This window comes from Lissotriton vulgaris, chromosome 1_1 (assembly GCF_964263255.1).
Source record: "Lissotriton vulgaris chromosome 1_1, aLisVul1.2, whole genome shotgun sequence".
NCBI lineage: Eukaryota > Metazoa > Chordata > Amphibia > Caudata > Salamandridae > Lissotriton > Lissotriton vulgaris.
In genome coordinates, this window is record NC_141685.1 from 1,355,161,511 (window position 1) to 1,355,173,883 (window position 12,373).

Below are 12,373 nucleotides of genomic sequence, written 5' to 3' on the forward strand. Positions count from 1 at the left end.
GCCGCCATCACCCAGCTCCCGACGACCCAAAATTACTCAGCCAAGACCCCACCCCTGAAAACTTGGTGGTTCAGGCTTCTACCTAACAGGGCGCGTTGCTTCTGCCTCTCTGTATAGGGAATTCAAGAGGCTGGAATAACTTGGGAAGAAGAGGTTTTCTTTCTCCAGCCTGGCATTGCGGTTGGTAAATACTTCATGCTTATTGGGCCATTTCTCCCCCTCCCTTTGGGAGATGGTTGCGCAAGTGCTACCACAAGTCCTGGAGAAGCCCGGGCTGTGCTCTCTCAGGCAGCTAAGGATGGAAGAGATGCAGCAAAATTCACCATAAGATGTGGCCTTGACACAACTGATTCGCTGGGCAGAGCGATTTCAACCACAGTGGCCTTGGGGTGCCACGCCTGGCTTAGAACGTCTGGCTTCTCGGGCAATGTCCAGGCAAACTTGATTGACATGCCGTCTGATGGATCCTGTCTTTTTGGGACGAAGTAAGACTTAGCCCTAGTGCGGTTCAAGGACTCTCAAGCTACGGCCAAATCCTCGGGCGTCTGTTCTTCACCTTGTGGCCAGTCTAGCGTTCGCCCCTTTTGTAGCAACGGAAAGAGGTTACAGCCGCATCAGCCTTATCCCAGCCACTGTCCTGCTCAGACTTCCCAAGTTGTGTGAGGACGTGGATGCCGTTCATTCCGTCCAAGGAATGGAAACCAGAAGTCATCTGCCACTCTACCCTGGTCAGCCGCAGCCTCCAAGCACTCCTAGTCTGACTCTGCAAGACCACACCACTCCAGTTGGAGGGAGAATCTATTATCATATCCCCCACTGGAGGTCCTTAGCATTGGACAAGTGGTTCTTGCAGATCATTCAGGAGGGCTCTTCTCTGCCTTTCCTTTCTTTTCCTCCTCCCATTCTGCCAAACCAAGAACGGCTGGCAAAGGAACATTTAAGATTGCTCCAAGGAGGAGCTTCGCGGGCGACCAAGATGGCCGCGTAAGCTCGGAGCTCCGTGGACCGTCCGATCCACCGCAATCATCCTGCTTGAAATCCTGACCCACGTTGGTGGAACTGTAATGCTGGTGGCCTACTGAGGCGGGGACTGCAATCGGCTTCCAAATCGGTGGCTCCTGAGCAAAGTTACGTCGAGCTGAACTCCGCTCCGTGACGGTGCCATTGTCCCTCCGGACTTCGTCACTTCGCCACTTCGCATGATCGGACTGCGTGGTGCCCGCCTGCCGCCTCCTTGGTGAAGACACTGTGTTCCTGTCTTGCCCTCGTCGACCTGGTCGAGACTTCTTGATCCGTCTGCCTCTCGGCTGTGGACCCAGACCTGCTGCCGCTTTGCCTTTGTTCTCCCGTACCCATCATGGCGGGCAGAGGCGATCCGGACAGAGCATCGAATAAAGGTGGTCGGGGCAAATCGCAAACACAGAACAATCGCATGGAGCGATATGTAAACCTTAAGTCACCACCTACATCTGGGGCCGTCTCTAAAGGGACCCCATCGACTAGCCCGCCGGATGGCTCGGATCCTACCCTCATGGACATCATGGGTGCCATTACTAGCCTCCGTGCCGACGTACAGCAGCAGCACGAGACTCTGTCCCATAAAGTGGACTCCATGGCCATTGACGTTACCCTTATCAGGGCCGACTTGGGCAAGACCAACGAACGTGTGAAAACTCTTGATATTAAGACCGCCAGTCTGACCACGGATGTCTCCGAACTGCAGATTGAGGTTCGCAATCTGCGGTCGACTACTGATCTGTTCTCAAAGCGGCTGGAGGACTTTGAGGGGCGAGCCAGGCGGCAGAACGTCCGCATAGTAGGGGTACCGGAAGGGTCCGAGAATGGCGCAGCGGACCTGTTTGTGGAGGACTTGGTCAAGACTCATTTGGCGCCCTCTGGACTGAGTAATTTCTTCTCAGTGGAACGAGCCCACCGTGTACCAGGGGGCCCACCTAAAACGGGAGCGACACCGCGACCGATCGTGGCGCGCCTCCTCAATTTCAGAGACCGAGATGCGATCCTCCAAGCATCCAGATCGCATGGGCCGCTCCACTACCAAAATGCGGAGGTGCACTTCTACCCGGACTTTACCAGGCTGGTACAGCGTCAGCGGTTGAGCTACGCGGGGGTGAAAAGACGCCTCAGAGACATGGGTCTCAAGTACTCCATGCAGTTTCCTGCGAAGCTCCGCGTTGAATACAAGGGACGTGCCTTCTTTTTTGACTATCCTGAGAACGTCAGCGAGTGGCTGGACACTGTTTCGCCTGCGCGTGATGAGCAAGAAGATGATGTTGGGGGCGCCTCGGGTGGAGCGGAGCGGCAAGAATGAACTGGGAGCTGATGCTACCCCTGCCTCGAATGACCGCCGGACTGGTGCTATTGTTGCTTATTATTCTTTCCTTTATTTCCATGGTGGGTGGCGGGACGATTTCACGGGGATTCCTCACTCCTCTGGGTCTTTTGTAGAGTAGTTAATGGGGCGACAGGCACACTGCTGGTTGGGGGGGCTTTTTAGTCTAATGCAGGGGTGCAGGGTGGGGGGTTTGTTGGGCACGTTTATGGTTTGTGTTGTTTTTCTTTCTCTTTCTCTAGTGTGGCAATGGGACAATGTTGCTTCTGAAGTGTTTCTGATGCGGGTGTCTCTGGGTTCTGGGTGGGGCGGGCAGTGGAGGGATGAGGGGTAGGATGTTAAGAATTCTCAGTTGGAATGTTAACGGGTTGGGTGATCGGATCAAGAGAGGGGTGGTGATACAATTGATTAAACGGCATATGCCAGATATTGTCCTTCTTCAGGAGACAAACTTGGTGGGCAACGCTTGCAAAGCTCTGAATCGTAAGGGTTATAAAATGGTGGCGCATTCGGGGTTCTCTTCCGGCTCCCGGGGGGCGGGCATACTTGTGCGCGCGTCCCTTCCCCTAGAGATAGATACCACCTTGATTGACGATAGGGGGCGGTACGCCGCCGTAGCTGGTAGATGGGAAGGGCGTTCCCTCACGTTGTTTTCTGTGTACGTCCCCCCAGGGCTCCAGTCTAGTACTTTTCATGACCTTGGTGGTGCCATCTTGTCTATGCCGGCTGGTCGTTTGATAGTGGGAGGTGACTTTAATTCCGTTTGCTCCGGTCTCCTTGATCGCCAACCGCCTCGCGACCTACGTGGCCCGCAGCTCTGGCTGCCGTCCTTCCTTGAGTCTATTGGGCTGGTGGACGGGTGGCGACTTTTACATCCCACGCTCCGCCAATTTTCCTTCCTATCGGGTGCACACGGGAGCCTTTCGCGCATAGACTATGTTCTCACATTGGCTTCGGACGCACTTGCCGTTTCCGAAGCCCGCTTTCTGGCGCGGGGCATATCCGATCACTCCCCTTTGTGGGTCTCCTTTGATTTTGGAGTGACTCTGTCGGAACGTCCGGCAGTGATCAACCCATGGTATTTCCGGGATTTCAAGACCCGCTCCCTCCTGGCCAAAGCCATTGATCTTTACTTCTCCGAGAACGTGGGCTCGGTGAGGTCGGCCGTTACACTCTGGGAGGCCTTTAAGACGGTGCTCCGTGGCGAAGCCCAGGCGCTCATCGCTGAGACCCGTCGAACTAGAGACTCTGACATGCTGACTATCGAGCAGGAAGTACTGCGCCTCGAGGCCCAATTGGGACCCGAGCCTGACCCCTCTGTCCTCCATACTCTCTCGCTGAAACAGGCGGAGTACCACGCCCTGGCTACTAATGCCGCTCTCATCCTGGCCAAGGAACAGCGAGGCCGTATTTACGATGTGGGCGATAAGGCTGGGAAGTTGTTGGCTTGGCTCGACAGGAGGGAAATGGCCAGTCGTGTGGTGCCCGAGCTCGTTGGAGACGACGGTGTGGTCCTTACGGACCCTAGCGCCATTGTTGACTCGTTCGCTGGCTACTTTCAGGGGGTCTATGAGTCTGCCTCTGACTTTTCGGAGGCGGACTCGTCGGCCTTCCTCTCCGACATTGACCTGCCCAGTCTTTCCGAGGAGGAGAGAGAGGACTTGGATAGAGACATCTCTGCTGAAGAGATTGACCTTGCGATCCGCTCCCTAAGAACCGGGAAGGCCTCCGGGCCTAACGGTATACCGGTGGAACTGTACAAAATCCGTTCGGACGCGGTCTCCCCTCACCTCCGTAAAATGTTCTTGGAGTCCTTTGAGAGAGGCTCTCTCCCCCTGGATCAAAGACTAGCTACCATCGTGGTCATCCACAAGGAGGGTAAGCCGCGGGACGTTTGTCGCTCGTACCGTCCTATTTCTCTCCTTAACGTGGAACCCAAGGTCCTCGCCAAGTTGCTGGCTAATCGCTTGGTTGGAGTTATCAGCGATCTCGTGCACCCCGACCAGTCTGGATTCATCCCCCACCGAAACACTGCCCTTAACTTGCGACGCCTCCATGGTGTCATGGCCAGGGCCCACACTCTCGAGGAGCCGGCTGTCCTAGCGTCCCTGGATGCCACTATGGCCTTCGACTCGCTCGAATGGCCGTACCTGTGGGCAGTGCTGACCAAACTCGGGTTTGGACCTGTCTTTGTGAGCTGGGTGAAGCTCTTGTATGCGGACCCGATGGCCAATGTCACGGTCAACGGTCGCCTTTCGGCACCATTCCCCCTGCGTCGAGGTACCAGACAGGGCTGCCCCCTGTCCCCCCTCTTGTTTGCCTTGGCCCTTGAACCACTTGCGGCACTACTGCGTGCGCATCCTGACTTGCGAGGCATTGCATGGGCCCCTGGTTTTGAAGACAGGGTCTCCCTTTACGCCGACGATATACTGCTTTACCTGACTTCCCCCTGCAGATCCCTCATCGTGGCCTGTGATGTCATCAGACTTTTTGGGCGCTACTCTGGCCTGATTATCAACTGTGCCAAGTCCTCCCTTTATGTCCTCAAATGGGATACTCCGCGTCTCCCCAGAGGCTGCGGTATCCAGATTGCCACGCGCGGTTTCAAATACCTGGGCATTTACATCTCTGGTAATCCCAAGTTGAGACATGACAACAACCTGCTTCCTCCTCTGCAGCGGTTACGGCGTGACGTGGACAGTTGGCGTAAACTGCCACTCTCCCTCCTTGGCCGCGCCGCTCTTTTCAAGATGATGGCCCTGCCCAGATTCCTGTACGCACTCCAAAACGCCCAAGACCCTGTCCCGGCCCGCTATTTTCGTGACCTCGAAGGCCTTCTCCGTACCCTCCTCTGGGAGGGTCGCCCCGCGTTGCCTTTCACAAACTCACGCTCCCCTGGTATGATGGGGGCATCGCCCTCCCAGACGTACGCCGTTACTATTGGTCCTCGCAGTTAGCTGCCCTGAACCATGGTTTCTATGGCCCAGTGGCGAGCCCCGGTTATGCCATGGATAGGTGGCTGATGGGCGATGGCAATTATTATCGGGCCCTATACTCGAAGTCCTTCGACCGACGGTTGACGGGCCCCACCCGCACGGCGGTCCGCACCTGGCGAGCGATTACTAAGGCACAAGGGTGGCAGGGCAGACTCACGAAGTTCACTCCCCTCTTTGATTCCGACATCCTGGGTAGACTGTGGCACACCAAGGGATTTGATAGGTGGGACCTTATCGGCATCAGCAGGGTTGATGATATGCTCTCTAAGGGCTTGATTAAGACCTTCCCCCAGTTGCAAGCTGAGTACCAGCTGGGCGCGACTGAGTTTTTCCGCTACGCTCAGCTGAGACATGCGCTGCTTTCGGCCTCTCCGCCGGACAGCGTCATTCCCGAAAGTTCCCCACTGGAAGACAGGATCCTAGATGGGCACATGCCGGACAGTGCAATCTCACTCTCCTATAAAAAATTGATCAATGCACGCACGGACCTCCTCCTTAGTTTGAGAGACCAGTGGGTAGCAGATGGCCTTGAGTTGGACGATGAGGATTGTCAGAGCGCGGTTTCCTCTCCTAAGGAGGTTGCCATTTCTTCCCGTCTTCGCCTCGTACAATTTAAGGTCTTGCACCGGGTGTATATGACAGGGCCCCGATTGATGCGCATGGGTTTCTCGCCTGACGGTCTCTGTCGCAGGGGCTGTGGGGCTCCTGCCACTTTTCTACACATCCTCTGGGACTGCCCGGTGATCGCCTCCTACTGGAGGAGGGTACACCGCGTTATGGAGGAGGTGACTGGCGTGGCTGCCCAGGCGGAGGCCCGTCGATGCCTCTTGAACATATGGGAGCCTTCTGACCACAACGTTGCGCAGACTAGGTGGGTTACCCTTGGGAACATGGTAGCTAAGAGGGACATAGCCCAGAGATGGGGTGCGGCCGAGGCCCCCCTGCTGGTTCAGTGGAAGGCCAACATGGACTGGTGCATGTTCAGGGAGAAGACAGTCTATGTGGCTAGAGGGAGACCTCGAACTTGGACTAAAATTTGGGGAGCATGGAATGAATACAGGGGGGATGTGTGCTTACCGCCTGAACCAATCAGTCGAAATGACAATGTTTCTCCCTAACCTGTGACGCCAACTGAGCTCTACTGTATTATATTCTCCTGATACCTTCCCCCTCCCGCCTCTTTCCTTATCCTGCTACCTATCCTTGATACGTGTTTCCCTGCCTCATACCCTACCCATCCCTGACACCCAGCGTCGCATTACTCACACTGCCACTTTCGCGCCCGTGGGCGCTTGTTGTTGTGTTTATATCATGTCAAATTAACCTTCGACGATTATGTCTCAATTGTTTGACACTATTTTTCTCCTTTCTTATTGCTGCCTTGCCTCCGGGATGTCAGGCTGAATAGCTGTGTGTTCTGATTTCAATAAAGGTTTTCAAAAATGTAAAAAAAAAAAAAGATTGCTCCAAAAGGAAGTTACAGCTCTCCTGGCCAAGGTAACTATACCGAGGGTCCCGGATTCAGAAGTAGGCAGTGGCTGTTATTCCTGCTACTTTCTGATTCTGAAAAAGAACAAAGGGTTGCGGCCCCTTTTAGATCTTTGAACCGTCAATCTCTTTCTCACTGTGGCTCAGGTCGTATCTGCCCTAGACCAAGAGGACTGGATGTTAGCGTTGGACCTGCAGGATACATATTTTCACATCCCCATCCTGCCGGGTCACAGGAGTTACCAGCAGTTCAAGGTAGGCCACGAGTAATTTCAGTTTACAGTGCTCTCCTGCAGTCTTACCAATGACCCTCAGGTGTTCACCAAGGTGATGGTGGTGGTCGTAGCTCATCTGCGCAGGTTAGGGGTGTCAGCCTTCCCCTACCTCAACGACTCGCTGTTGAAGGCGTCCTCACCCCAGGCTGTCATCTCCCACCTTCAGACTATGGCAAACCATCTGCATTTGCTGGGGTTCTCTATAAACGTGCCAAAGTCACACTTGACTCCTTCTCAGACAGTCCCTTTCATCGAGCTGTTCTGGACACAGTGCAGTTTCAGGCCTATCCTCCCGAGCTGTGAGTCCAGGATATTCAGGTTATGATTCTGATGTTTCAGCCTCTATCCTGGATTTTGGTGAGACGGACTCTGAGGCTGTTGTGACTCATGGCCTCCTGCATCCTGTTGGTAAAGCATGCCAGGTGGTGTATGCGGGCTCTGCAGTGGAACCTGAAGTTCCCGTGGGCGCAGCAATGCAGAAATCTCACTGATGTGGTCCAGATCTCGGAAGGAACTGAAAGCGATCTGCAGTGGTGGTTAACAAACTCCAATTGGGTCCAACAGCAGACCCCTCTCCCTTCCCCAACCAAATCTCACAGTTGTGACAGATGCGTCACTTCTGGAATGGGGCGGCCATCTGGGTGAGAAGGAGATCAAGGGATACTCGTCTCTGGTGGAGTCCGGGCTCCACATCTATTTGTTGGAGCTTTGAGCAATTCAGTTAGCATTGAAGGCATTTCTTCCCTCTGTCAAAGGGAAGTTAGTGCAGGTGTTCATGGACAACACCACTGTCATGTGGTACTGCAAAAAGCAGGGCGGGTGGGGTCATGGACCCTTTGTCAAGAGGCCCTGGTTCTCTGGACGTTGCTGGAACACCATCGCATAACCCTGGTGGTTCAACACCTGGCAGGTTCTCTGAACACCAGGTTGGACAAAGTCAGTCGTCGATGCCTAGCAGATCACGAATGGTGTCTCCAGTTGGAGGTCGCCCAAGGTCTCTTTCAACACTTGGAAGATCCTAGGTTAGATCTGTTTGACTCTGAAGAGAACGCACAGTGTCAGCAATACTGTACGCTGGAGTTTCCAAGGCGGCTACCGCTCGGTGACGCATTTCATTGCGGGTGGAACTCAGGCCTGCTGTACGCCTTTCCACCCATACCCCTCCTACCCAGGGTTCTAAAGAAGATCAGGAACAACCGGGCCCAAGTCATTCTTGTGGCTCTGGACTGGGCAAGGACAGCCTGGTATCCAGAGATTCTAAAAATGAGCATTGATCCTCTGATCAGGCTGCCCCTTCAGGAGGATCTTCTGTCGCAGCAGCAGGGGAGGGTCCTCCACCCAAACCTGTTAACTCTTCGCCTCTATGCATGGAGATTGAGCAGCGGCGGTTGATGGCTTTTGACCTTCCTCTTGAAGTATGCAATGTTATTTTGCCGGCCAGGCGGCCCTCCACTAAGATGGTATACACCTGCCATTGGAAGAAGTTTGTATTATACTGTACAGAAAGGTCTATTGACCCTCTTTCTGCTTCTCTTTCCACTGTTCTTCTATTCATTCTAACCCTTGCCAGCAGGGCTCTGCTATGGTACTCCTAAGGGTTATCTTTCTGCTCTATCTGCTTTTTTGCACCTGCCAAACCAACCCTCTCTCTTTAGGTCTCCGATTGTAAATAGGTTTTTGAAGTAGCTGGCTCACTTGTTTCCGCCCATGCCCTCTGTTATGCCGCAGTGGGACCTTAATTTGGTCCTAACTTTTCTTGTGTGTGCTCCTTTTGAACCTCTGCACAATTGTCCCCTCCGGCCACTTACCATCAAGGCAGCCTTTCTGGTGGCAATAACATCTGCCTGGAGGGTGAGTGAGTTGCAGTTGCTATCTTGTAAGCCTCCCTACATGATGTCCTTTCCTGACAAGTGCTGCTTCGCACCTGTGCTTCATTCTTGCCGAAGGTGGTGAACCCATTCCATCTGGGTTGCCTTCTTTGCCCCTCTGCATCCCTCTAAGGAAGAGGAGTGCGTCCACCACCTGGACCCAAAAAGAGCGTTGACGTTCTGCCTTGACCGCACAAAAGAGTTTCGGGTGGACGACCAACTCTTTGTGGGGTACGTGGGAGCTAAGAAGGGTCGGGCAGCGCAGAAAAGGACCATCTCTCACTGGGTCATTCTCTGCATTAAGATCCGCTATGCCCTGGCTAAGAAGCAGCCCCCTGAGGGATTAAGGGCCTATTTCACCAGGGGGAAGGCTGTGACTACGACCTTGGCTCCGGGTGTACCAGTCCTGGACACCTGTCAGGCAGCAACGTAGGCTTTGTTGCACGTTTGCCAAGCACCACTGCCTATACAGTCAGTTCCACAGGGATGGGCATTTTGCTTGTTCGTTCCTGCAGACCTTCCTAGTGTAAGGAGTTTGTCCTCAACCCACCGTCTGGAGTGTATGGCTTGGGTATCTAATTTAGAGGTAAGGAATCTGCAGCTAGAAGTCTCTATCAGATTAACAAATTAGTTACCTTCGGTTACGCATTATCTGTTAGAGACAATATCTAGCTGCAGATTCATTACAGGCCCACCTATGTCTCCCCGCTTTGCGTACTTAGTTTGTTAAGAATAGGATTACTCCCATTGTTAGGGCCCTAGTTTTGCACATAATTATGTCAGTTACTTCATGTCTGTGCTTCTGGCGTGGAAAAAACGAAAAGTACTGGTGCCCTCGCGCCTTGGTGACCATGACGTCTTCACCAACGCTAACAATGCCAACAATGTCATGTGCAGCTGAATGGAGCCACCCACCTGCGCGTGCAAGGAGTATTGCTCAAGCATACATTTCGGGATCCAGCCTGACGCCTGGGGAATTCAAAGGTAAGGAATCTGCAGCTAGAGACTCGGACAGATAACGCGTTATCGAAGGTAAGTAACTTGTTCTTCTTTGCTCTTTTGTTCTCTGGCTCTCCGCCTCTACCTTCACACCCTGTCCAAACCTTACCTCACAGGCTCCATGTCTCCTCTTTCACATCCTATGCATGTGTTCCTCACAGGCTCTCCTCTTTTGCTTCCGTCTGTCTCAGGCTGTCTCGCCTCTCATTGCCTTTTTCAAAGACTATCTGCCATTTTGTCCATCACAGGCTTAAAGACATCGCTTCCTCTTGAGGTATTGCACGTGTAATTTTGCACCCCAGAAGTGTAACATGAAAGGAATCTGCAGCCCCCCTTCAGATCACTAGGGGCCTGGACGGCTGGGTCTTCTGTGTCTTGCAGAGACACCTTAGGTTGACTGGCCCTAGGGTGTGTGTCCCCTTGCACAATAGGGACTGCAGGGGCATGTGTTATGCCCCTGTTGCACCTAGAGTGTTGGCCTTATGAATTATATAATCTGTTTCCCCACATCACAGCCCTCGTTCCCCGCTTCAGGGCTTTAGTTTCCCAGTTGCAAATTGCTTTTAAAATGCTCTCTACAGTACCCTGGCCGCCCCAAGCCTGTACTTCATCCAATTTTCCCCTCTTGTTTGTCAGAAGCGACAACAAATTGGTTTAGTGTTTCGCTTCGTATCTAATCTGCAGGCTGTATGAGAAAAGTGGGTTTGTAAACCTATAGATGCGTTATGGAAATTACAGGCGCACACACACAGTAAATAAGCCGGGAAGGGTGGTGTCTCCTAGGTGGGGTGGCTAGCTGACCCCCACTGTGAGAAGAGCCCAAATTAAGCATCATCAGAGTGCGAAAGGAAATCATGGAGGCGGTGAGGGGAGGAAAGGGTTTGGGGAGATGGCAGAATAGGTGGCGGGAGGTAGAGCGAGAGGTTAAAAGGAAGTCAGGAAGAGGACATAAGAAACGGTTGGGGAAAGAAAGGGAAGGGACGTTTTAACGAGGAAGCAAAACACAGTAATAACCAGGAATAGAAGTCCAATAGAGGGGAGAAATGCGAAAGAAACGGGGCACAGAAAGGTGAAAGGCGTCTGGGTAACAAGGGAAAAGATATGGAGAAACAGAGGGAACAGAGGCATGAAAGAAGGCATCTCTGGAGGGAAAGGGTAATGGAAGTCATAACGATAGAAAGTGGTGAGAGGGAATGAGCGATAGAAAAAAAACAAGATTGACAAGAAAGTCGAAATGAGACTTAGTAACCTATTCAAATTAAAGTGAAAGAGAGAAATACATTAAGAGTAAGATAATAAGAACTGAACGAAAATGTACAAATTAGATATACCAGAGATAATTAAAAAGAGCAAACGTGAGAGATAATAAAGGTTATGGAAAGATGCACTTAATAGAGTATAACATAAAATAAGTTAATGAAAGGGAGATGTCGAACCAATGGCCGAAGAGGCAAAGAATAAAGCAAAGATTAGGGAAATTCACCAAAAGATAATAAAAAAAAAAGAAAACAAGAAGAGACATATATGTAGGGAAAGTGGCCTGTAAAGGATGAGGACTCTGAGTAAGATGGGGAGTGAAAGATACATAGTGAAAATAAGAGAGCATAGAGTAATACCAGGGTAGTAGCAGTGCAGAAGGGGTGAAGAACAAAGAGACATAAGTACACATGCATAGTGAAACATACGTATTTTGAGAAAGTGCACATAGTAATGGGGCAGAGCAGGCGAATAGCAAGGGCAGGAAGAGGAGCATGGACTGTGAAAGATATCTATTTTAGGAGAGAAAAGGGTGGATCTGGAGCAGACAGCAGTGAAAGCTGCACTGTAAGAGAGAAAGTGCAATAGAACAGGGCAGAGGATGCGCAGGGTAAAGAGACAGATTGGCACAAGGATCATGAAAGACACTTGATCTGAGGCTCTTTCTTTGGGGACCTGGGGTAGGCAGAGGTTACTGGGCAGTGTCATTTACAGCTGTGCCCTGGGGACACAGCTGGTAAACTCCAAACTGGATAGCCCAGAGAGTCCCTATAGGCACTCAACTCGCTCTAGGCTGCAAGGCCAGAACAGAAACCAAAACCAGACCTGGCAAAAACGACCCAAACCATCCGCACTCTGAAGAAGGTTGCAAACAGAATTGGGCCCTGAAAATCGCCCATCGCCTGAAATGCCAGAGCTGCAGACTGGCATTCACTGGTTCCTTCATAACACACATACCTACCCATGTAACAAGCCTCACGCCTACACGTCCCAGACAGGAGGCAAAAAATTCTGGGTATGGGGGGTGAACTCGTCTTTTACTGAGGGAGCGACCATTCCGTGCCCTCAGACAGGAAGTACAGGAGGCCTGTGCTCCTGCCTCCGACGCCCCCACCCTCAGTCAATGCACGGCATGGGCTG